The following is a 23,504-nucleotide window of genomic DNA, read 5'->3' as shown; positions in this document are numbered from 1 at the left end:
GCTGGAGGTGGGCAGGGGGTGAATCCAAGGAAAGGTGCTGGAGGTGGGTAGGAGGTGGATCCAATGAAAGGTGGCTGGAGGTGTGTAGGGGGTGTATCCATGGAAAGGTGGCTGGAGGTGGGCAGAGGGTGAATCCAAGGAAAGGTGCTGGAGGTGGGTAGGAGGTGTATCCATGGAAAGGTGGCTGGAGGTGGGCAGGGGGTAGATCCAAGCAAAGGTGGCTGGAGGTGGGCAGGGGGTGAATCCAAGGAAAGGTGGCTTTAGGTGGGTAGAGGGTGGGGTTAAGGAGTGACTCAGAGGTGGGGAGTACCTGCACCTACTCTCTAGCTATATCCCTCGCTATACCTGCGCTAGTTAAGGTTTATATCTACTTTCAAGTCATTTTCAAAAAATGACCTGGCTGAGAAATGCTCGGTGGGAGGAGTTTGTGTGGGATCATGACCATGCAAAAAAATATTGCAACGCATCTGAAAGCGCGTGTCAAGGCATTTGTAGTCTTTCATGGCAGTGCGCATCTTTTCATTTGCATCTGGCGCGGACAAGTTAATCACTGACACTACACTACTTCTAAAACAAGAGCAGTGCTTTGCTGCAAATCTTCTCCATTTCGGCGCCCTGTTTGATTGCTGCCTCTTATCTTACTTAATGTTTGTTTTATTCAGATGTTTGTTTCTCCCTCTATAATGTCAGCTTCTAACAATGCTTCGCTGTCATCCGAAATTATATTATGGCAGGCGCGTAGGAATGGAACGGGCGAGAGCTGAGATACGAGACGGCAAGGAAGACAGTCTAATGAACTCTCGCAGATGCGTGCAATCACTCCTCGCAAACAATTACAATAAGGAATCCTCCTTCCAGCGCGACAGCCTTAATTTCTTCCCCCTCCTAATGCCGCCGCTGAGTGATGTAATTGCACTTCATGAAAACGTGTTCTTTCACGGTTAAGGTTTAAAGATGAATTATGACGCTGGATACAAATGGCACCCGTTACCACATACATTAAAAGCAAATTACAGCCCCCGAGACAGATAACGTAATTACGCCGCGCCTCGGACACATAATCGATAAACTCCAAAGTGCAGGCGAAATAATTGAAAAAATGACTTTCAAGTGGGTTAAAATGCCAGAACCAAAAATAAGATCTGAGTAACAAATTGTTTGAATAAATGCCAATTACTGCATGTCGGGGTTGTCAGGACAGCTGGACCGTAAAATCATCCATTATACCTTCCATATCATAAACGTGATGGAGGGATCCTTATATCACTGGAGGGGACTTGTGTTTCCTGCTCAGACTACTTGTAACTCTGGGCTCGTGCTCGGCTGTATGCGTTATATATCACGCAGCACAACAGCAACAGGACCAGAAAAAGACATCAGGTCAGCAAAATTAAATTCTATGATCATAAACTTTAACCGCAGTAGGAAAATAAAAAAAAAAAAGAAAATATAATGGGAACTGTAGAGTTGGTAAATTTTTCCAATGTCTGTTCTGACACAACCTCTATATTAGCCCCTCATTGGGTGCTTTACTGCTAGCCAAATATTTAAAACGTTAACAAGCAGTATATATGCTTCAAAACAAGCTCTCACTGACCTCTGTAGCTGTAGGCATTGTAGAGTCATTCATCCTGAAAATTCACAAAATAAAACACTTTTGCTTTTAGTAGCTCAGTTCCTCTTTCCTCAAAGGGAACTTAGCTATGATTCAGTAGCTAAGTTCCCTTTGCTCACTTCTCCCAGCAGAGGATCGGAACCTCCCTACTCCTAGCTGTGACTCAGCAGCTTAGCCTTCAGCTCTTTCTGCTCCTTTCTCCCAGTAGAGACTCTGCAGCTCAGCTCACCCTGCTCCCCTCTCCTAGTAGTGACTCAGCATCTTTGCTTACTCTGCTCTCCCTCCCAGAAGTGATATAGCAGCTCCACTAACCTCCCTTCTCCCTGCTCCCCCTGCCTTCCCCCCTGTAACAGTGACAGAAGCTCAGCTCCCCTTGTTGCCCCCTAACAGTAACTCAGCAGCTTGGCTCTCCCTGATCCCATCCCCCAGCAGTGACTCAGCAGCTCAGCTGCTCCCTCCTCCCAGGAGTGACTCAGCAGCTCAGCTCCTCCCTGCTCCCTCCTCCCAGGAGTGACTCAGCAGCTCAGCTCCCCCCTGCTCCCTCCTCCCAGGAGTGACTCAGCAGCTCAGCTCCCCTTGCTCCCAACTCCCAGAAGTGATACAGCAGCTCAGCTCCTCCCTGCTCCCTCCTCCCAGGAGTGACTCAGCAGCTCAGCTCCTCCCTGCTCCCTCCTCCCAGGAGTGACTCAATAGCTCAGCTCCTCCCTGCTCTCTCCTCCCAGGAGTGACTCAGCAGCTCAGCTCCCCCCTGCTCCCTCCTCCCAGGAGTGACTCAGCAGCTCAGCTCCCCTTGCTCCCAACTCCCAGAAGTGATACAGCAGCTCAGCTCCTCCCTGCTCCCTCCTCCCAGGAGTGACTCAGCAGCTCAACTCTTCCCTGCTCCCTACTCCCAGGAGTGACTCAGCAGCACAGCTCTTCCCTGATCCCTCCTCCCAGGAGTGACTCAGCTAACTCTGCCCTCACCCAACAAGTGATACAGCAGCTTGGCTCCCCCTGCTCCCCCCTCCCAGCTGTGACTCAGCAGTTTGTTACCTGCCTTTGTCCGATGCAGTACCCTTTATTCTGAATGTCATCACAATGCCCCTTGCCAACAACTAAGTAATATAGCAAAATGCATGCCAATACGTTAATGCAGTGGAGTGCGCCGCCACCTTTTTTATTCTGATGCGTTAAGCGACCTATTCAAATAAATTGTCTACTGAATCGAACGCACGTTACCGTACAGCACTCACTAACACACCACTATAGTGTGAATGGGCCCTTAAGCACATCCCACCTTCATTCCGCCTTCACCATTGGCTACAACTCATTTTTCCAAATTGGGAACATTTTTAATTTTTCTCATCCTTTGTGGTGAGCCGTGAAAAAAAAAATCCTTAAGGCGGCTTTCACGCTTCTTCAGTTTAAAAAGCGGAAGAAAACTGCATTCCCTTTAAATCCTATCAAACTCTTCACTCTGGTCCGCTTCGTGGGCCCCTGTTTACAGGATCGCATGACAAGGGAAATCACATTATATTCAATGGTCCCCTTCTAATCAACTCAGCACCGTGAGATTTCGGAAAAGGTTCCTGGTGGTCTTGAGTGCGATTTGAGCCCCACAGACGTCTATGTTATCTCACAGAAGTCGCATCAGCACAGATAAGAAACATTCCTATAGCTTTTGATGGATCCAGTGTTTGCCCTCACCTCTCCTCTCTGGTCATCCATGGATTTTGATACATATATTGTATGTTGAAATGCATTTCTATTACAAAATATATGAAAAATATTTTTAAAAATACATTGCAAACATATTGTATGTCTTTAACCATTTGCCGCCCTATGGCCGAATTGCGGCTGGCAAATGTCATCAGCGTTCCGGGTGGATGCCATATGGCGTCCTCCCGCACATGCGCAGATTGCGCTCCTGCAGAGCCGCGCAGCTGCACGATCTGTCACCGGCCGTGTACCTCGGACATGGCCGATGACAGATCTGAGTATCGACCCGTTGCCGGTACCATGTGACCTGCTGTGACCAATCACAGCAGGTCACATGACAGCTGTATACAATGGATGGCTTCATTCATGCCATCCATTGTATACTAGTGTCTAGCTGTGAATGGTCACAGCTAATCATGTCATGTGATTAGCTGTGGCCAAATCTCAGCTAAGCACAAAAAAATAAAAAAATAAAAACCTTGGTTATAGCAAAGTAATTCTTTGCTATAAGCAAATTGTGAAAAAAAAAAAAATACTGATCACTTCCCCAAAGTAGTACAATGTTACTATGGTAACATTGTACTACTTTGGTCATAGTGAAATATGAAAAACAAATCTTAAAAAAAATAAAAGAAATGTAATAAAAAAAAATATATATATATATTTTTTTTCATACTGTCACCAATCAGTGTCCCTGATCACCGCCATGCCAGTTATATGATGATGCTGTACTGCACTGGTGACAATATGACAAAAAAATACAACTTCAAAAAACTCGCCATGCCTCTTATGAAGTACGTCGGACTGTCTACTTTGCAAAAAGGGGTCATTTGGGGGATATCTGTACTGTTCTGACATTTGGGGGATAGCTGTACCGTTCTGACATTTGGGGGATAGCTGTACTGTTCTGACATTTTGGGGATATTTGTACTGTCCTGACATTTGGGGGATATCTGTACTGTCCTGACATTTGGGGGATATCTGTACTGTCCTGACATTTGGGGGATATCTGTACTGTTCTGACATTTGGGGGATATCTGTACTGTCCTGACATTTGGGGGATATCTGTACTGTCCTGACATTTGGGGGATATCTGTACCGTTCTGACATTTGGGGGATAGCTGTACTGTTCTGACATTTTGGGGATATTTGTACTGTCCTGACATTTGGGGGATATCTGTACTGTTCTGACATTTGGGGGATAGCTGTACTGTCCTGACATTTGGGGGATATCTGTACTGTCCTGACATTTGGGGGATATCTGTACTGTCCTGACATTTGGGGGATATCTGTACTGTTCTGACATTTGGGGGATATCTGTACTGTTCTGACATTCTTGGACTTCAAGAAATTAGATTGGCTGTCAGTACTTCAGGGTTGATCAATATTCAGATCTATCCCATAGTTTGTGAACTCTATAACTTTCCTACAAACTAAATAATACATCCTAATTTGGGTTATTTTCACCAAAGACATGTAGCAGAATACATCTCGGCCTAAATTTATGAAGAACAATTATTTATTTGCAAACTTTTATAACAGAAACAAAGAAAAACGTGTTTTTTTCAAAAAATTTTCTGTTAATTTAGCAAAAACTAAAAACCCCAGCGGTGATTAAATACCACCAAAAGAAAGCTCTAGTTGTGTGAAGAAAATGATAAAATTTTAGTTTGGGTACAATGTTGTATGACCGCGCAATTGTCATTCAAAGTGTGAGAGCGCTGAAACCTGAAAACTGGCCTGGGCAGGAAGGGGGAAAATTGCCCGGTATTGAATTGGTTAGAAATACAAATCTACATTTTTGGAATGCATTTACAAATATATGTAAAAATATATCTTAAAATGATTTTTTTTTATATGTTAAAAAAAATCTGAAGAATATATTTAAAAAATATATATTTTTTAAAAATATATGGGAAGTAGCTTTATTGAGTTAAGACAGCAACGACGTGGAACCTGAGAGAGAACGAACTTTGCATCTGCCCCCCCCTTCACGATGAATTGCTTCATTGTAGCGCAGCGTTTCTCACCCACCATGGAACAGACGTACCGCCAATCCTCGGCCGGCCAATGTTTCTCTTCTCTTATTGCTTCTCTATATATTTTTAAGCCCTATCTGATCTCTGGCTGAGAAAATGATATATGTTGAATTTTGTGGGAACACGGCGTACTTCGTATCACCTCCGCGAGGAGGCCTAATCTTTATTTCCCTTTTGTCAGATGGCGCGCCCTCGCCTCAATAAAGCTAACCGGTCTGATGGTGCGTGCCGCCTGACGGCTGCGGGCTTATGTCTTAGGAGAGCCTCGTTGGGAAAGGATGGTAAACTTATCTTGAAATGCGAAGAAAGAGGCGTTGAAAGTTGCAGTAAAGTTGTTAAATTGAACGCCGCTATCGGGAAAGCTCTTAAATCTCGCTAAGTGGAGTTGAATCTAGGAGGTGAATAGCGCCTGGCGTGCCGGAGACATGTCTCATAACGGGGTCAGCCAAGGTGGAAGAAACACTTATGTATTGCCGAACGTTATCTCCACAATAAAGAAGTGATGTAGTGTCTGATTCTAAAACTCTCATCTGATCCGCTTCTCGGTGATGCGGGATTTATTGTTAATGAGTTAATAAAACGCCATCGTCGCTCCGGAGGGTGACAATGACGCTGTGACGGAGGCTTGTATCAGCAGCTCGGAGGAAGAAAATTCGATCAAGACTTAACCATCTGCCCGACGCCGAGCAAATTTGCTTTCTGAAGTTTAAAAAGAAACCTTTGTCTGCCACCGTGAATGGCCGCATTGGGCCTAGTGACCAAAACCTTGGAGCATGGATAGGGATCTTTTATCTAACCATGTGATTGTAATTTTCAAATTTGATAGAACTGGAAATAACTGACACTTATGCAGGCCAAAGACGGGTCGAAAACCGGCCGTTTTTTTTTTAAAAAAACAAAAAGTCGGCCATTCAATAGGCTGACGTTACCACCAACGGTAAAAAAAAAATCGGCTGCTTTTTTGTCCCATCTACGGCCGGCATTTAATTATTGCTGTCCCTGCAGAGAGCTCCGCTATTATATTTGACATTAAAAAGTATTGCGGTTGCAACATTGTATCTATTTGTATCCATTTCGGATACAGATGTTTTTATTCGGATACAAATAGATACATTGTTGCAACCGCAATACTTTTTCATCAGTATTTGTCAAATATAATACTTTGTCAAATATAATAGCGGACTGGAATTCTTTTTCTTCTTCTTTTTCTTCTTTTTCTTCTTCTTCTTTTTCTTTTTCTTGCAGGTCATGGCTCATGCAGCGATTTTTTATCGGTAAAAAGATCGGCTGATTTGCCCATCATTGGCAAGAAAATCGTCCGATCGTCAAATTCGACCAATTTTTTCCAACTTTACTGATAGAAAAAATGTGCCAAAATCCAGAAAAATGGCTGACCAATTAACCCATTAATGGTGTGAAAATCGGCTGATTTTTTTTCCGCCAAAAAATCGGCCGATTTTCGACCCATCTGTGGCCTGCATTAGTCCCGTTCTCACTGGATGCAAATTGATCCAGGGAATATCCGATTGCTTCTTGGAGGATCAGGGGCGGACTGACCATTTGGAAACTCGGGCACTGCCCGAGGGTCCAGGATCAGTAGGGGGCCCCATGAGATGCCCCTGGTACCTTTTTCATAGGCTTTTTTGAGTTTGGGCAAGGACACAGGGGCCCCATGATCTCCTATTGCCCGATGGCCCCATGAGTTGTCAGTCTGCCCCTGTGGGGGATCAAAAAGGAGTTTTTTCCCCTGCAGGAGCAAATTGGATCGTGCTTTGCTGGGTTTTTTTGCCTTCCTCTAGATCAACTGTGGGTGTAGGATTATATTTGATGATTTCAGCTTTGTGACACAAAGGGATGGATATGGTCAGCGACAATACTCAGGTAGGCCGTGGCATTTAAACAATGCTCAGTTGGTACTAAGAGGCCCAAAGTGTGCCAAGAAAATCTCCCCCACACCATGATACCACCACCACCAGCCTGAACCATTGCTACAAGGCAGGATGGATCCAGGCTTTCATGTTGTTTATGCCAAATTCTGATCTTACCATCTGAATGTCGCAGCTGAAATCGAGACTCACCGTTATTTAATCTTTTATTGTACAATTTTGGTGAGCCTGTGCGAATTGTAGCCTCCGTTTCCTGTTATTAACTGACAGGAGTGGTAACCGGTGTGGTCTTATGCTGCTGTAGCCCATCTGCTTCTTAGCTGACAGGAGTGGTACCTGGTGAGGTCTTCTGCTGCTGTAGCCCATATGCTTCGTAGCTGACAGGAGTGGTACCTGGTGAGGTCTGTTGCTGCTGTAGCCCATTTGCTTTTTAGCCAACAGAAGTGGTACCCAGTGTGGTCTTCTGCTGCTAAAGCCGATCTGCTTCTTAGCTGACAGGAGTGGTACCCTGTGTGGTCTTCTGCTGCTGTAGCCCATTTGCTTCTTAGCTGACAGGAGTGGTACCTGGTGAGGTCTTCAGCTGCTTTAGCCCATTTGCTTTTTAGCTGACAGGAGTGATACCCAGTGTGGTCTTCTGCTTTAGCCTATTTGCTTTTTAGCTGACTGGAGTGTTACCCAGTGTGGTCTTCTGCTGCTATAGCTGATCTGCTTCTTAGCTGACAGGAGTGGTACCTGGTGAGGTATTCTGCTGCTGTAGGCCATCTGCTTTAAGGTTCAATGAGTTGTGCATTTACAGATGGTATTCTGCATACCTTGGTTGTAACGAGCGGTTATTTGAGTTACTGTTGCCTTTCTATCACCTGTCTGCCTGATCTCCTCTGACCTCTGACATCAACAAGGCATTTTCCTCCACACAACTGCACCTCACTGGATATTTTCTCTTTTTCGGACCATTCTCTGTGAACCCTAGAGATGGTTGTGCGTGAAAATCCCAGCAGATCAGCAGTTTTTTTACATACTCAAACCAGCCCGTCTGGCACCAACAACAATGTCACGTTCAAAGTCACTTAAATCCCCCATTCTGATGCTCGGTTTGAACTTCAGCAAGTTGTCCGCACCGCGTGTAGGTGCCTAAAAGCATTGAGTTGCTGCCATGTGATCGGCTAAATAGCAATTTGTGTTACCAAGCAACTGAACAGATGTACCTAATAAATTGGTGATGAGTGTGTATACCCTTTGCTACAAGTATTGGTGGTTTTGATACATATTTTGGATGTGGGTGTGTAGTGACACCAAATCTTGTTGTGGATATGGTCCATCCAATACCGTCTTTCTCCACTTCTTCCAAGCTGCTGCAATTAGACAGTTGACAGCAGGGGCGGACTGACAACTCATGGGGCCCCCGGGCAATAGGGGATCATGGGGCCCCTATGTCCTTGCCCAAACTCAAAAAAGCCTATGAAAAAGGTACCAGGGGCATCTCATGGGGCACCCTACCAGGGGCGGACTGACAACTCATGGGGCCCCCGGGCAATAGGGGATCATGGGGCCCCTGTGTCCTTGCCCAAACTCAAAAAAGCCTATGAAAAAGGTACCAGGGGCTTCTCATGGGGCCCCCTACTGACCCCGGACCCTTGGGCAGTGCCCGAGTTAACAAATGGTCAGTCCGCCCCTGCACCCTACTGACCCCGGGCCCTTGGGCAGTGCCTGAGTTTCCAAATGGTCAGTCCGCCCCTGGTTGATAGCATGGGCACACAGGCATTAGGAGAATGAACCTTATGGCAACAGTTCTATAGAGTGGAAAAAAAAAAAAAACTCACCTGAAAATTACATTTTGCCACTGTAGTATGCCTGACCCTGATGCCTACCCCGTACTCTTCACGACTGGTAAAAGTCTTTCTGTCCCTTTAACTCAATTTTTTCACAGTTCAGAAGCTTTATATCATATGATTCCAAGCAATTAATTTCTTTTCATATAACACAATAACAAACTATTTTCTTATGAGGACAAACAAAAGAGAGGCAGAGGGAAAAAATAAATAAATCGATATTTCAAAACAAATTTTGCTTTGACTCTCAGTCAATGTATGAAACTTGCCTTGGACTTTTCTTTATGGGTTTTAGATAGGTCCGCTGTAATTACAATCCTTTCAATTTACTTAAGAAAAGAACCTTGAAAAAAAAAAAAGTATATATATTACCTTTATTAGATTTCAACGGAGGACTTTGGTGTAAAAATTGAATATTTGTGTTCTCGGCCTTCTGCAGCGAGAAAGAAAATTGATTCCAAGATTAAAAATAAGAAAAAAAAAAAAAGAAAAGATGCTGAAATTAATAGATTTTCCTGAGCTGGTTACGGCTTTCGAAGTACGCTAGCAGGTTGGTAACAATGGGCCTGTGATGTGTTTTGAAGTCTTTGTCATTTTTGTAAAGAATTTAAATGGAGGTCATTTTAATCGTATGTCATTTGCGAAACTTTTTCTTTTTTTTTTCTCTATTCTTGTCGCTCCATCTCGCTGCAGGAAGTGGCTGAGATCAGAACGCGGCTAGAAACCTTCTCCGATGTGCGCTCACTTACTGTTCCCCATCATGATCCCGGAGCCTTGTAGATATCTCCAAGAAAAAAAAATTGGCTCTAAATCAGGTGGCAAGTTTCAGGTAGGTGGACATGGACACCCAAAAGGGGAAGTTCCGCTTTAAGGTCTTCTCCCTCACTTCCCATTAAGGATTGGCACCTTTGGGGGGCGGGGGAGAGAGCGGGTACCTGAATTTGACAGGTACCCGCACCCACTTCCAGACCGATCACCTAGGCGATCGGAAGCGGATGGTGTCCTCCCTCCATCCCTGTAGTCTTTTGGGACACGTGACAGGTACCAGAAGACTACAGGACCATTCATGAAGCTCAGCACTACTTGCGCATGCGCAGTGGGTACCCGGCTGTGAAGCCGCAAGCTATCACAGCCGGGTGCCCACACTGAAGATGGCGGTCTCCTGGAATATAGGACGGCCGGTGAAACGAGCTGTGTGGGGGGGGACACACACCACGGGACCGAGGGACAGGTAAGTGGCTGGTTTTCAAAAGTCAGCAGCTACAATTTTTGTAGCTGCTGACTTTTATTCTTTGGCAGCATGAGTGGAACTCCACTTTAAATTGATTTTCGATTTGCTGCCAGAGCTGTTTTTGCAGTTTTTGCACACATGCTTAAAAAACCATTTTAGGTCTGAAGAATACACAAAACCCCCAAGCATTATATATATTTTCTGAAAGCAAACACCATAGAGCACAGGTGTCAAACACAAGGCCCTGGGACATTTCATGTGGCCCTTGCACCTCTCCTGCAGGTACCCCTTTGTTTCTGCCCCCACCTTGTCTCAGCAGTCGGCAGCAGAGAGGAGAATAGAACGCCTCTGCCAAATCCTGCACCTCTCAGTGCAGCTGCAGCACCCCCTCATCTCTGCCTCCCCTGGTCTCAGCATTCAGCAGTCTCTGGTAACTGACTCCACTCCTCCTCTGGTCCTCCTCCAGAACCTGTATTTTCTGCTTTCCAGCTCTGCCCCCAAAGAGGGTGTGCAGCAGGGGTGGACTGACAACTCATGGGGCCCCCGGGCAATAGGGGATCATGGGGCCCCTGTGTCCTTGCCCAAACTCAAAAAAGCCTATGAAAAAGATACCAAGGGCATCTCATGGGGCCCCCTACTGACCGCGTGTCCTCGGGCAGTGCCCAAGTTTCCAAATAGTCAGTCCGCCCCTGGTGTGTGGTGATGATAGGGAGGGTGTGGGATTTTTGACATCTGATGTATGTCTTTACATCTGGAGGAAATTAAATGTAATCTCCAAATACGGAAAGGTGTCTTCACAGTAAGAGCTGTGAAAATATGGAATAGACTCCCTCAAGTAAGGGGGCACCTAATGGGGAACCCTGAAGTAAGGGGAGCTCTGAACAGTACCCTGAAGTAAGATGGTCTCTAATGGGGCACCCTGGTATAAGGGTGTGGGGGGGGGGGGGGCTTTGATGGGGACTCTAATGTAAGGGAAGCTCTGATGGGGACCCTAAAATAAGGGGGTACTCTAATGGGGACTCTAATGTAAGTGGAACATTAATGGGGACTCTGAAGTAAGGGGGCCCCTAATGGGGACTCAGATGTAAGGGGAATTCTAATCAGGAGCCTGAAGTAAGATGGTCTCTAAAGGGGCACCCTGGTGTAAGGGTGTGTGGGAGGGGGGCTTTGATGGGGACTCTAATGTAAGGGAAGCTCTGAAGGGGACCCTAAAGTAAGGGGGGACTCTAATGGGGACTCTAATGTAAGGGGAACATTAATGGGGATTCTGAAGTAAGAAGGACCCTGATGGGGACTCTAATGTAAGGTAAGCTCTGATGGGGACCCTAAAGTAAGGGGGGACTCTAATGGGGACCTCTAATGTAAGGGGAACATTAATGGGGACTCTGAAGGGGGACCCTGATGGGGACTCAAATGTAAGGGGAACTTTAATCAGGACCCTGAAGTACAATGCTCTCTAATGGGGCACCCTGGTGTAAAGGGGGGACTTTGATGGGGACTCTAATGTAAGGGAAGCTCTGATGGGTATCCTAAAGTAAGGGGGGAATCTAATGGGGACCTCTAATGTAAGGGGAACATTAATGGGGACTCTGAAGTAAGAAGGACCCTGATGGGGACTCAAATGTAAGGGGAACTCTAATCAGGACCCTGAAGTGAGATGGTTTCTCATGGGGCACCCTGGTGTAAGGGTGTGGGGGGGCTTTGATGGGGACACTAATGTAAGGGAAGCTCTGATGGGGACCCTAAAGTAAAGGGGGACTCTAATGTAAGGGGAACATTAATGGGGACTTTGAAGTAAGGGGGACCTTGATGAGGACACATATGTAAGGGGAACTCTGATGGGGACCCTGAAGTAAGAGGGACTCTAAATGGGACTCTTATGAAAGGGGCAGGGGTGTATTTACCACAAGGCATTTTTCAGGGGGGCAGCAGCATTTTTCAGGGGGGCAGCGCCATCCCTCAAAAGAAGGAATGGAAGAAGGAACACACGCAGCGCGGAGACCCGATGGGAGCTGAAGGCTGCTTGATGGTGTATGCAGAGCCTGACTATTTTTCCTGGGGATGTCCTGAGCTGTGAAGGTGAGTGTCCTATCTCTCGCAGGGGCGTGGGTTGCCAGTGTATGGGGGGCGGTAGTAGTGGAAGGCTCTCTCAGGTGGGGCTGAGGGTGGGGGCTGGGGTATTGTTGGTCAATGTCAAGCTTTCTTCGTGGGGGAAGGGGGGGTGTCGATCAGTGTCAGGGTCGGTGGGGGGGGGGAGCCAATTTTTGTGTTGCCTAGGGCAGCATGAAACCTAAATACACCACCGGTAAGGGGTACTCTGTCAGTGACCGTGATGTAAGGGGGGGTGGGGTGGGGGGGAGACGGTTGATGGGGATTTTTTTCAGGCCACAAATGTTTGCACAATATATGACGTGACCGTCTTGCTGAAAAGTTTGGAGACTCTGAATTAAAGGTTTACTTGTCTTTAGATGAAACAAGCGTATATTTCTAACCTCATACTTTTCTGATTCACATAAAATCTGCGTTCAGCTCTCAGCCAACTATCTCCACTACCTCCGCTATAACTTCACATGAAAAATGAATATAATGATGTGTATGGATAATATTCCCATACTGCATATGAGAGCAAACACAATCAATTACATTGCTGGCATCACATAAAATCCCATATAACATTAACAAAACATCATCAATCAAGGAGATTTTAATAACTCAGTGATGATGAATACATCTGGAATATACGGCGTGCCTCCATTCATGGTGGAAATGTGAATTATAAGGAATTATATCCTTCGGAGGAAAGTTAAAATTAAACATTCATATGAGCTCTCATGTCTCTGAATTTCATGTTTAATGTTGATTTTTGCAAAACGTATTCATTTCGCTCTTCCCAAAAACAAATATCTGGAGCTTTGAAATACAGCATGTATGGAAAACTGCCTCACCCAACTTCTCAGTTTTCGGCTCCAGAACTGTTACATCTGCAAAGCTTATCTAAACCCCAGAAGAAAATGTAATATAGTGCAGCATACCTGTCCTTAGATATGGTCACTGCATTTGTTTTCTTTTTTCAGTCTGTTATCCATTATTTTCTGGGTGGGGAACAGAAGAAACAGAGGAACCTTTGAAATGACTTTCTGGTCTCAGGTGGTGGGAAGAACGCTCCTTACATAGGTGGTCAGTGGAAAGGATGTTCCTTACTGTTGTGGTAATTTGGAAGAATTGCCCTTACGTTTTTGGTTATTGTAGGAATAACCCTCTTTTGTCTCAAAGTGTTCTCAATGTCCTCATTGGAAAGAATGGCCCTCACATTTGTGGTCCTTGAGAAAAATGCTCCTTACATTGGTGGTCAGTGAGACAAATGCTTCTTACATTGGCGGTCAGTGGGAAGAATGCCCCTTACATTGGTGATCAGTAAGAAGAATGTTTCTTACATTGGTGATCAGTGAGACAATATCTCCTTATATTGGTGATCAGTTGGAAGAATACTCCTTTCATTGGTGGTCCTCATTGTCCTCATTGGAAAGAATGGCCCTCACATTTGTGGTCCTTGAGAAAAATGCTCCTTACATTGGTGGTCAGTGAGACAAATGCTTCTTACATTGGCGGTCAGTGGGAAGAATGCCCCTTACATTAGTGGTCAGTGGGAAGAATGCCCCTTACATTGGTGGTCAGTAAGAATAATATTTCTTACATTGGTGATCAGTGAGACAATATCTCCTTATATTGGTGGTCAGTAGGAAGAATATTCCTTTCATTGGTGATCAGTAGGAAGAATACTCCTTTCATTAGTGGTCAGTGGGAAGAATGTCCCTTACATTGGTGATCAGTAAGAGGAATGTTTCTTACATTGGTGGTCAGTGAGTCAATATCTCCTTATATTGGTGATCAGTTGGAAGAATACTCCTTTCATTGGTGGTCCTCATTGTCTTCATTGGAAAGAATGGCCCTCACATTTGTGGTCCTTGAGAAAAATGCTGCTTACATTGGTGGTCAGTGAGACAAATGCTCCTTACATTGGCGGTCAGTGGGAAGAATGCCCCTTACATTGGTGATCAGTAAGAAAAATGGTTCTTACATTGGTGGTCAGTGAGAAAAAATCTCCTTACATTGGTGGTCAGTAGGAAGAATACTCCTTACATTTGTGGTAATTTGGGAAATATATTGCTTACATTTGTGGTCATTGGGAAGAATGTTTCTTACATTGTTGGTCATTAGGACATTTGTGGCCAATGAGAGGATTGCTCTTTACATTGGTGGTTGATGGGAAGAATGTTCCTTACATTGTTGGTCATTTTGACATTTGTGGCCAATGAGAGGAGTGCTCTTTACATTGATGGTTGCTGGGAAGAATGTTCCTTACATTGGTGGTCATTAGGACATTCGTGACCAATGAGAGGGATGCTCTTTACATTGGTGGTTTCTGGGAAGAATGTTCCTTACATTGGTGGTCATTTGGACATTCGTGGCCAATGAGAGGAATGCTCTTTACATTGTTGGTTTCTAGGAACAATGTTCCTTACATTGGTGGTCATTAGGACATTTGTGGCCAATGAGAGGAATGCTCTTTACATTGGTGGTTTCTGGGAAGAATGTTCCTTACATTGGTGGTCATTTGGACATTCGTGGCCAATGAGAGGAATGCTCTTTACATTGGTGGTTGCTGGGAAGAATGTTCCTTACATTGGTGGTCATTAGGACATTTGTGGCCAATGAGAGGGATGCTCTTTACATTGGTGGTTTCTGGGAAGAATGTTCCTTACATTGGTGGTCATTAGGACATTTCTGGTCAATGAGAGGAATGCTCTTCACATTGGTGGTTGCTGGGAAGAATGTTCCTCACATTGTTGGTCATTAGGACATTTCTGGTCAATGAGAATGATGATCCTTAGATTTATGGTTATTGGGAAGAATCTACCCCTTACAGATAGCCAGAGGTAATTATTTATTCACTGGAATTTATTTGAGAGGCAAACATTTCTCATTGCTCAAGGAACCTCTAGCAACCTCTGGAGAAACATCAGAGTTCCACTGAACCCTGGTTGAAAAAGGCTGATATAGGTTCTATGTAAAGGATGAGTCCTGTTAGGGGTGTAAGATTATGTTACAAGGGGCTTACAGGATGAGAGAAGAATATTTTTGATTTCCAGATTGAGGACTGGCTGGCTGATGTCACCAGCACCAGAATCCGAGGAGATACTGATATTGTACTACATACGTATTTTCCTATTATAAGGTCCTGTGCTTTTGTTCACTTCAAACACGTTTTCCTGTACAAGTCAATGGCAATGCAAACCCCTTTTGAAGCAGGTGAATGTGCAATGTCAGTGCATTCAGAACGATCTCAGAAGTATCTAAAACTGATGTCAAACTAATGTCATTCACGCAAGACAAAAGCTTGATGGAACAGGTCCTAAAGAAGAAGTCCCAGTTTGATTTTTATTAATGTGTTTTGTTCCCCATGAGACAAAGTACATGCAGTACTTTGCCCCATCTTTATAGTTGCTGTCTAAGGTTAATTGTGAGGTCAAACAGTGCGACTACCTCCCTTCACAGTCATCCGACCACGCAAATAGCAAGGAGATGGCTACTTTGACAGACCCACTTTTCTCTGTCTCCATGGACCTGCTTGAGGCTATCTCCTCACAGGAATGAAGATGGAGGGGGGCTTGTCAACTAAAATGTTCCAGGCAAACAGACAAATGCTTAGAGATGGAGAAAAGTACCGTCTGCAAAACAGCTGTCTCTTTGCTAGCTGTGTTGTCCGATGGTTGTTTGTGTGTGTGTGTGTGTAGGGGTGTGCCCAGTCCAGCTTCACAACTTGACTTCTCACTTTCTCCAAGCACTTTTCCACCTTCCTGAAACATTTGAGATGACAAGCCCCCTTCCACCTGCATTTCTTGTGAGAACTTGTCTTGGAGAAAAGTGCCAACTGTCAAAGCAGCCACTTCCTTGTTAGTTGCTTTGCTGGATGGTCATGAAGGAAGGGGAACACACTAGGATGGTGCAAAGTACATGTATTTTGTCCACTGGGGAACAGAACACATTAATAAAAACCAAAGAGAAACTTCTTCTTTAAGGTTGTTTGGGCTTGTGGGCTTGTTTAGGAACATTATCTGGGGCAAGTAATATACAAGTCCAAGTATCTCTCTCACAAACTCTGTCTTTTTCACTCTCTCTCATATCAAGATGTTTTGCATTTAGGCAGTAGAGGATACAGAAAGGTATCCAATAATTCCAGATCTGACAGTTAGGTCACTCACGAGGGAGCCAACAGGAGTAGCATAAAGGCAGATGTAGTCTGTTTTCTACGCTGTAGGTGGTGCTCATCCAGAGCGGTGCTGCAGTTGGAGAGGAAGTCAAGAGAAACTTCTCTATGACTTCCTTGGTCCCCTGGAGCAGCATTCTGGTTGGCCTGATGGCCATCTTGGGTCAAGCATAGTCCCTGCCTCCAGATTTCGCTGGCTAGTGTAGGGAGAGTGTACCCACCTGTCAGGGACAGCACTAGTAGTAGGGAGAAGTTCTAGAGGAGTAGAGAAAGCTCAGGACCTATATCTGCAATTGCACAAGCTCCCTCTTGGGTTGGACCAGCCAGGCCACTTTCCTCCTCTCTTGACAAGCACTGTCTTCCACTCGGGCCTATTACTGCTGACTCTCCATTACACTGACTGTAAGTTCTAGGTCAAGTGGCCTACTACTGCTGACTCTCCACTGCACTGACTGTAAGTTCTAGGTCAAGTGGCCTACTACTGCTGACTCTCCACTGCACTGACCGTAAGTTCTAGGTCAAGTGGCCTACTACTGCTGACTCTCCACTGTACTGACCGTAAGTTCTAGGTCAAGTGGCCTACTACTGCTGACTCTCCACTGCACTGACCGTAAGTTCTAGGTCAAGTGGCCTACTACTGCTGACTCTCCACTGCACTGACTGTATGTTCTAGGTCAAGTGGCCTACTACTGCTGACTCTCCACTGCACTGACCGTAAGTTCTAGGTCAAGTGGCCTACTACTGATGACTCTCCACTGCACTGACTGTAAGTTCTAGATCAAGTGGCCTACTACTGCTGACTTTCCACTGCACTGACTGTAAGTTCCAGATCAAGTGGCCTTCTACTGCTGACTCTCCACTGCACTGATTGTAAGTTCTAGGTCAAGTGGCCTACAACTGATCACTCTCCACTGCACTGACTGTAAGTTCTCGGTCAAGTGAGTTCCCTGGCGGACTGTTGTACTGTTTGCAAGTTCTTCAATACATCAGTCGCTGCATTCCGGGACTCAGTGTGATTACTGCTGCTGCTCCACATTGAATCTACCCAACAAGCAGGAGACTAGTGTTCTCCTGGTGAGGGCAAGTTGGAGCCAGCAGCTCCAAATGAAATATGCTCTTAGGATAAGTAGACCTCCCAGCCCTTCAGGACTTTTTCTAACTTTCCAATCTGCATATACACAGCATTTGGCCAAACTGAAATTCTAAAATGTATTTGCAGCAGGACTTTAGAAAAAGACTTCATGACTAAAGGCCTCTTCGCTTTTAAGTCAACCTCAGCTGAGATCTTAAGAAGATGATTAATTTGCCCGGAGCAAATGCCTAGTTTGCCTAGAGCAGCAGTCGTCTTTGCCCCAAGCAAGAGCTCGGGGAGGCTTCCAGAGATGGTCCCAGCGTAATACAGATAAGAGGCCTGACCTCACCATTAACTTCCTTTACACTGAGCCTGCTCGGAGATTCACCCTGCAAAGCTTAGAGGGACTCATCAGAGCTTGGATACTCAGCAGCTCCACAATCACGTCAGGCAATTTGTTCTTGGAAAATCTCACAGTGTCTTTAATTATGTAATGTATTAAAGAAGACTGTCTCGGGGAACGGTCATTTTGGATAATAATCTGCAGAGCGAACAATTCCCAGCTTCATGCAACTTTCTGGTACGGAGTTTGAGAATTAAAGGGAACATGCATATTCTCACAAAGTGAACATTATTATTGTAGTATTTATCTGAAAATAATTTTTTGATATGACTTTAACTTTACTACATGCTTGTTGTTTCATCATTTCATACTTGGAAACACCCCCTACAGTGGTCACCTGATATCTGAGAATGCAAATTACTGCTTAACCTCTTGCAGATCGGCCAACAGTAACTTCACCACTGGCCGGCTGCTTGAGCAGGCACATGAATGTACTAGTATGTCGCCTCGCTCACGTGCACTGATGCACCCCCTGCAGGGAGGGGGAGGTGGGCAATCCTGTTACTGTTGTGTACGATTGGACAGAGCGGATCACAGTGCTCAGTACAAAAACTGCCATGACTTTCATTCACGACAACTTGCTTACTATTGTGATATCTGTGATCCATCATCGTTATCACATAGTACAAGGCAATTCACAGCAGCCTTGCACCATGTGATAGCTGTAGCCAATCACAGAATCACAAGATGCCATGAATAAAAACCATTCGTGACATCATTCAAAAAGAAAAAAAAATCCCTGATCACCCCCCCAGAGTAGTATAATGGCACTATGGTGACACTGAGCTACTCTGATGACAGTATGTAAAAAAGAAAATGTAAAAAAAGAAAACAAATGTAAAAAAAAACAAAGAAAAAAAAGTTAAAAAAAAATTTGAACCTTAGTAGCAATAGCAGCCATCAGCTTGCACTTTTTTTTGTTCAGCCGGCTCCGGCATGAAAGTGAAAGTGATGCGGCAGCTCCATAGCCGCCAATCACTTTCACATAGCCTGCAGCGTGGTGCCTCTTCCCCTTCTCCCTTGGTTCCAGGGATCTCCGCTCTTACCGGAGCCTGGAAACACAACCGTCAGCTAGAGGAGGGAGAGTGCTCTGAGACCGATCCATGCTTCGATCTCACATGAAAACAGTGAAACTGTAAGTGATGTCACTTCTGAATTCAGATGCACCCCTTCCTGGCCACTACAGCCAGGGGACACATCTAACCAAAACGATCTGTACTTGGTTAGATGGTGTGAGGGGCAGGGGAGACATTGGGGTCTCCATAAAGAGTACCCATCACCTGCTGCTATCACATAGGGCAGTGGTCTCCAAACGGCGGCCCGGGGGCCGGATGTGGCCTTTGCCACATTTCACTAAAATTCATTTTATTATATTTTTCTCTGAAAATTTGGGTTTAATAAACAGTTGCCCAAATATCATATGGTATACAAGTGTGCAACTATTACCTTTTTTATTCTACAGGGCCTCTCCTTTCAGAAAATATATAATATTCTGAGGGGTTTAAGTAATTTTATTGCCAATCATTTTAGTTTTCTTTGCATGTATGCAAAAAATAAAATAAAAAAAAATGGTTCTGGAGTCAAACTGGATACTGTCAACAGTCAGTGTCCCTGATCACCACCACATCAGTCATATGATGATTCTGTACTGCACTGGTGACTGTTGTGTTACACTATTTGATTTATTATAATTTCTCTGTGACCATCACTTTATCATTGCTCTGTGTCTTTAAGCTGTCTCCTTCTGTCTAAGTTGAGCTTTTTCTCTCACCGTACTTGTGTATACTCCTACCCCTGCCTCTCTCTGTAATCATTCCACTGTATCCTGTCTTCCTGAATGCAGCTTCCATGAGGCTACAACGTTTTTCTACCTATGTTATTCTCCATTAAACGGAACATTCGAATGGGTTTCCTCCTCTGACTTCCTCAACATGTGAGTTTATTCATTGAGTTAAACTATCTGACCCGATGCAAGGGATAAATTCAACACCACGTGGTATAGTTGTATACATTGTTAGAGATAAAGTTTATGACCTCGTAGTCTGAGTCAGAATAGTGACAGAATAGTGACAGTATGTAAAAAAAAAAAGGAAAAAAACAAATTGTATTTAATTTCTTCATTTTCCAAAAAATTATGACAAAAAATTACAACTTAAAAAAACTCGCCATGCCTCTTGCTAAATACCTCGGTCTGTCTACTTTCCAAAAAGGGGTAATTTTGGGGGGTAATTGTGCTGTCCTGGCATTTTAGAAATGGGATTGGCTGTCAGTACATCCAGATTGATCAAACTTCAAATAAATCCCAGAGTTTCTAGACTCTTTGGGGATGGCCCCTTCCTGTTCCAACATGATTGCACACCAGTGCACAAAGCACGGTCCATAAAGACATGGAGGAGCCAGTTTGGGGTGGAGGAACTTGACTGGCCGGCACAGAGTCCTGACCTCAACCCCATAGAACACCTTTGGGATGAATTAGAGCGGAGACTGCGAGCCAGGCCTCCTCCCCCGACATCAGTGCCTGACCTGACAAATGTGCTTCTGGAAGAATGGTCCAACCTTCCCATAGACACCCTCCTAAACCTTGTGGATGGCCTTCCCAGAAGAGTTGAAGCTGTTATTGCTGCAAAGGGCGGGGCCAACTCAATATTGCACCCTACGGACTAAGACTGGGGGGCCATTAAATTTCATGTACGTGGAAAGGCCGGCCACCCAATATTGGGGGCAATATAATGTATATCATTCTTTAATAAATAAGACTGGATGGTTATATGTAAAGGCTCAATTTTCAGATTGCTGCTTTAAGCCCTGTCCTGGATGATTTTCTTTAACCGCTTCTGTGCCGCCCTATAGCAGAAATAATGTTATAGGGCGGCAGGGGTTCGCAAAATCAAGTGTATATTTGTGATTTTGCATTTCGGTTAGGGGGCAGGCGCATACCCTACCCATGCCACCATTTGTGGCCTCAGCTGTCAATCATTGGGTCCCGGCCGGTGATTCCCCGACAGCACCCGGCGATTGCTGAGTATCACTGATGGGGAAGAGACCTCTGTGTAAAAAAATACAGATCTCTCCCGTCAGCTCCTGCACATGGCTTTGTATGGCTCTGCATAGCACAGCCATCCAAAGCAGTGTGCTTACAGTGTAAAGCACAGAAACAGCCTCATGGTAAAACAGGACACAGTTAACTCTTTGATCACCCCAGATGTTAACTCCTTCCTGCCTCAGTGTCTGGTGGAGGGAGTCATTAAGGTCACCTGGCAGGGGGTCTTCATGAGGAATTTGAGGTGTGAATGGTCATTAACATATCTTTTGTTTCCAAGGGTGGGAGAGGTCTGAGGTGTGAATGGTCATTAACATATCTTTTGTTTCCAAGGGTGGGAGAGGTCTGAGGTGTGAATTGGTCATTACAATGTGTGACCAGCTTGGTAGGAACATCCTGTGTTCAGTGTTTTGTCCATTTGAGTACCTTGAAAAGGCTTTGCATGCATTTTTTATGATGAAAAAAGGCTCTGGACAGCATCGGACCTGGAAGAGTTAAAAAAAAATGTCAAACGCAAAAACTTATAAATGTGATTTGCCGCGTTTAGCCGCGTTTTGCGTTTGAGGCCTCATGTACACTGGACATTTCTGAACGATGGAAACTGACAGCTGGAAAACGTAAGTTAAAAAACATCTGTTTAGCTGCGTTTGCATAACATGTTTTTGCCCATTTATGTGCGTTTGCGTTTAGAAGTGTTTTTTAAAGATAAGCACAGGAAATCCTCTCAGATGCCCAGAATGCACTGAAAAGTGGTAAATTATGAACTATTTCAGACTGTTTCAGAGAAATACAGAGAGTAGAAGCAGAGACAGCAGTATGTGCTGAGATTAGCTTAGGTGTGAGTTGTTCATTAACATATCTTTTGTTTCCAAGGGTGGGAAAGGTGTCTGGTGGAGGGAGTCATTAAGGCCACCTGGCAGAGGGTCTTCATGAGGAATTTGAGGTGTGAATGTTCATTAACATATCTTTTGTTTCCAAGGGTAGGAGAGGTCTGAGGTGTGAATTGGTCATTACAATGAATGACAAGCTTGGTAGGAACATCCTGTGTTCAGTGTTTTGTCCATTTGAGCACCTTGAAAACGCTTTGCATGCATTTTTCATGATGAAAAAAGGCTCTGGACAGCATCGGGAACTGGAAGAGTTAAAAAAAAATTTCAAACGCTTATAAACACGATTAGCCGCATTTAAAAGCGTTTTGCATTTGGAACGCTGATAAAATCGGCTGCTGATTGCAAGTTTTCTGCATTCAAAAAAACAACTGTAAACTCAAATGCCTTTAAACGACGATGTGTACATGGACACAGAGGAAAACATCAGGGAGGGTTCAGGGGCTGCTGAAAAAAATGCTGAACAGCTCCTAAACGTGAATTCATCAGTTGCAGTGTACATGCAGACCTAGAAAAAGAAAAAAAAAAAGTTTCCTTCTCCGGTGCTTTTTGTCCCCGCCGGAGTTAAAATTCAATCACGGCTCTTCGTTTCTCCCCGGCTTTGTTTACACCGGGATTGCGATCCTCAGCACAGAGTGAGCTGGCTCCGGTGTTATTTATTATTTTGATACAACAGATAATTAAATATAATTAGTCGGCTGATTACCGTTGGCTGCTCAGAACTGCTAAGAATGCGAAGACTCCTTTCGGGATGTGCAGTCTATTTGCTGCATGGCTGCGCGCTGCTATTTACAGAAGAATCTCCTTTTTTCCTATTTGCTGCTCCAGTGATCTAGGCCGGGCAGAGAGAGAAAAAAAAGTCAATGTATTAAAATCACTTTGCAGCATTCTGTGCATAATTCCTATTGCACGCACCAAATATTGTGCTTCCGAAACCCAGCGCCGGAATGTCGGGGGTGCAGGCGGCCTGGCGAGGAGTCGCTGACCGTGACAGGAAGTCTTCAATCGTTCCAGCAGAAGATGTGTTAGCGGAGCGCTGGACTGGGAGCTGTGAGACTTGTATGTTGGTTTTGTTTTCTGTGTTGTGTTGAACGGAATCAGGTTATTATGGTTCTGAAGAGTGTCGACATCTAGTGGTGGAAATGAGTCGCTACAATATCTCCTCCCCTCCTGTTTAGGGCTAGTTAGTACAGTTTTTTTTTTGCCATCTGCGTCCCATTGGGGAGATTTCCCTTCACTTCCTTTTTTGACTCACTCGTATGTATTTTTTTCTGTGCTTTGTTGAATTGCATCAGGTTATTAGGGTTTAAGGGTTCTGTAGTTTATAGACATCTAGTGGTGGAAATGAGCCACTACAATATCTCCTCCCCTCCTGTTTAGGGCTAGTTAGTCCAGTTTTTTGCAGTCTGTATCCCATTGGGGAGATTTCCCTTCACTTCCTGTTTTGTCTCACTCATATGCAATTTTTTCTGTGCTTTGTTGAATTGCATCAGGTTATTATGGTTCTATAGTTTGCCGACATCTAGTGGTGGAAAT

The sequence above is a fragment of the Staurois parvus genome, unplaced genomic scaffold (assembly GCF_062004578.1).
Source record: "Staurois parvus isolate SC_StPar_1 unplaced genomic scaffold, SC_StPar_1.0 ptg001246l, whole genome shotgun sequence".
NCBI classification, from domain to species: Eukaryota; Metazoa; Chordata; class Amphibia; order Anura; family Ranidae; genus Staurois; species Staurois parvus.
Note: the sequence above shows the minus strand (reverse complement) of the source record.